Here is a 3616-nt window from a genome sequence, read left to right on the forward strand (position 1 = left end):
TAGAAAACCGGGGTTTATAGATGCCGGTATTTAGTTAGCGCGAAACTTCAAATATAATTTACTCTGCTGCACCCCCAAGCGTGTTGCTTCTTTAGTTAAAGTTTAGTCCCTGGCTATTGAGGATAAGCCTCCACATTATTTAATTGTTCGAAGCATTTTTACCCTATCAGATGAGCTTTGCGTTGTTTACGTTGAAAAAGTAATTATGATATGCCACGAAATACAACAGTAATAAAAAAAAATAAATGTGAAAAAAATATACAACATGGGACAACCCGGACGACCATTTGGCAATACGTGGTTCTGCTGACCATAAGGGCCAAAACACAGACTAATACTGGCACATGGGACACTAAGGGGACCTAACAGTAATGGTAATGTGACAATGGGCGCCGGGAACGCATCAGCTCATTGACTGTTTGATCCCAAACTTCGACCGACCCACGAAGCGAAATGAGTAAATCTAGGTTTGGGACAGTCCGCAAAATAAAAATACACTGGGAAAAGAGAAAGATATTGCATACAATTCTGTCTAATTCTGATACTTTAAAACCTTAAAATTAGTGATTAAATTCAAAAAATCTAAATCTAATCTCAATGTCCATTCTTTTTCAGATCATTTATCAATGACCTTTTCTATGTCACATTGACCATACGTGACGTCACGATTGTTGAATCCAAAAATCAACGATCGTCATAGTGGTTGAATCCAAAATCATCAATTTTGAACAATAGATAATCGCATATAGGAACATCAGAAACCAAGGTTAAAAGAAGCCACATCACTTTTCGGATATCTAAACGTAAAAAATGTATTAAAAATGTGCTGAAGTATTTATGCATTAGGTAAAAAGTTACATAAAGCTATACAGATAAAAAACATACTTTAAGCCAGTTGGGTTACGTCATATAAAAAAATAACTTGTCATTTACAAGAGCTTTTGACAATTTTACAATTAGTTAAAATATCGAATTTTCATTTAAAATATTTTAAATAATTTACCTTCAACATAGGGAGAAAGAATATTTTCAGTTCCTATTCCGGCTCTAATCTTATCAGTTGTGACGTACTTAGCGATGACGTCACTCGCAGGTGATAAGATGAACATAAAAGTGATGTTGACTTAACACTGTAACAAAAAAATTAATTAATTAGTTAAAGAATAATGAAAAGACAATATTATATATATATTTGAAGTATATACTTCTAATTAGTAAAGTGAAAAATATTTAAAAGGCACTAAAAAAACAATACAACTATTTTTAAACCATAAATTTAAATTACAAATGGTTAATATAAACGCAATTACCTTTTATGAATTAGGAACTGGCGGTATGAGTGACGTCATTTGTAGGCTATAATGACGTCACTTAAGCACGATAAGTTAATAAGATCGTTTTGGGTGGAAAAATTTGATCTAATAAATAATTCAAAAAATTGAATATTTTATTTATATCTTTATAATTATACCCATGGCTATACAAAATAAAAAAAATATATCCCTAATTAATTAGGCTTTTAAAAAAATTTAATCACTTACAAAACATATTAGAAATAAATTTTAAATAAATACCTTTTAACTTATTTAAGTGCTGCTTTTCATTTGCAAAAAATTATCAGTATTTGCAAAACAATAGCGTAAAATTTATCCATATGGGGTAAATCCTCCTCGGGTTTCTAATAAAAAAAACATAATATTAATAAAAATTTTCAATTAAAACAGTTACATATCAGATTTAAGTTTAAGGCTGTGACGCATATTACTATATTTGACATTCCTGTATACATATTACGTACAATTACGTCATATATGTATGCTTATACGTCACAAACAAAATCAAATTACGTCGTAACTTGATAACAAACACAATAACCATATTTTTATTTAAATAAAGTTTAGTAATTTACCTTCGGCATAAAGCGGACGGGCGTTCCAGTTCCTATTCCGGCTCTAATCTCATCAGTTGTGACGTCGATGATGTCACTTGCTGGTGATAAGATGAACATAAAAATGACGTTGACTTATCACTGCAACAAAAAATTAAATTTAGTAAAAATAATCAACAGACATTATATATACATTTACAAAACAAATTAAAAACAAGAACTAAAATATTATTTAATTATTTTAAAATGCATAACTTTGTATTTACCTTTTATTAATCAGGAACTGGTGTTATAAGTGACGTCATTTGGGCTGTAATGACGCCACTAATGCACGATAAGTGTTAAAGACCATTGGGCTACAAAGTCGATCTAAAAAAATAAAATAAAGTCCTTAAAATACATTTAAACAAGAGTAGAGTTGTATTTTAGTATAATAAAAAATGTATCTAGTTAAGATACTGTAAAAAAATCATTTTAATCAAATACCTTTAAACTTATTTTGGTGCTTTTTCACATTTCCTCGACAACAAGGCGTTCACGCTGTCGAATTGATAACGTCATAAACTTGTGATTGTTTGGTTGATGACGTTGCATAATAACTGGTGACGTCACATGACGTAGGGTCTTGAGAATGCTTAAACTCCAGCAACAAAGAAGGGAAAAAATCGGAGACTCGTTAAATAGAAAGCGACGGATTTGTCGTCAATCAATCTATTTGCTTTCAACCTAATTTTGTTTTACAAATAAACTAATATATTAAAAAATCGAAATAACTTGGCTTTTAAATATAAAAAAGTTTGTCAAAATGAACCGAAAAAACATATATAAATAAAATTCACTCAAAAAAAAAACAAAACATGCAACATGCAGCATAGATGCAAAAAAATAAAATATAAATTGCAGCAAACATGCAAAAAAAATAAAATATAAATTCTCAGTTCATTTTGGCAAATTTTTTTACATTAAAAAACCAACCTATAACGTTTTTTAATATACCAGCTTACCGATAAAACTAAATTTATGTCTACACACAAATATTTAACCAACTTGAAATCACCATGACGTCATGGTATACGTTACAATCCACATCACAAATAATCAACCATCCCCTACTCCGCCAACTCTCGTCGAAACATTGTCTACAAAAAAAATATATTTTAAAAACATGTTCAAAAATGTTTTAAATTATTTTTATATATTTTTGAGGTGATTAACAGCTATATGTTACAAAATATAGAAAAGATAAGCTTTTAAACTAACCCAAGGTTCAAACATTTAATATCGAATCGAAAATATTAAAAATTCCAAACAAAACATAAATTTATCAAACATTTTTAAAATTAATTTTACCTTATTTGGCGTAAGATCGACCTTCAAGACCTTTGATGTTAAAATTGATTTTGATTTCCTCTAAATGTAGTTGTGCTTTCTTGTTTGTTGTATGACGTCATAAAATTTAAATTGTCCATAAATTCTTGAACTTTTTTTCTCCTATATGGTTTGTACTTCAGTATGACGTAATAATAACTATACTCTTCTGATTGTGTTGTAAAATTGTTGCAAAAATACTTGATAACTGACGATGAAACTTGATCTAAACTGAGCATAGATTTTAACAACCTTCTACCACGTGGTCGAGACAAGAAAGAACTACGTGTCTCAGTTTTCTAGAATTTGCGCTTCTTGAAAACCCGGGGCCGAAAATTGCAAAATCCGGCGTAAATTTAA

The 3616-nt window shown here is 29.7% G+C and overlaps 1 long non-coding RNA gene across 1 annotated transcript; it reads right to left on the bottom strand.

Moving 5' to 3' along the window:
* Positions 1 to 1087: 1087 nt before the first annotated feature.
* Positions 1088 to 2562, bottom strand: LOC145755531 (uncharacterized). Its single transcript, XR_014284217.1, has 6 exons — positions 2375 to 2562; positions 2155 to 2257; positions 1910 to 2029; positions 1575 to 1678; positions 1311 to 1418; positions 1088 to 1130 (listed from the first exon to the last, which is right to left on the bottom strand). It is a non-coding gene; the product is annotated as an uncharacterized LOC145755531 (long non-coding RNA).
* Between the last annotated feature and the right edge of the window lie 1054 nt (positions 2563 to 3616).

Source organism: Corella eumyota, chromosome 6 (genome assembly GCF_963082875.1).
Source record: "Corella eumyota chromosome 6, kaCorEumy4.1, whole genome shotgun sequence".
NCBI lineage: Eukaryota > Metazoa > Chordata > Ascidiacea > Phlebobranchia > Corellidae > Corella > Corella eumyota.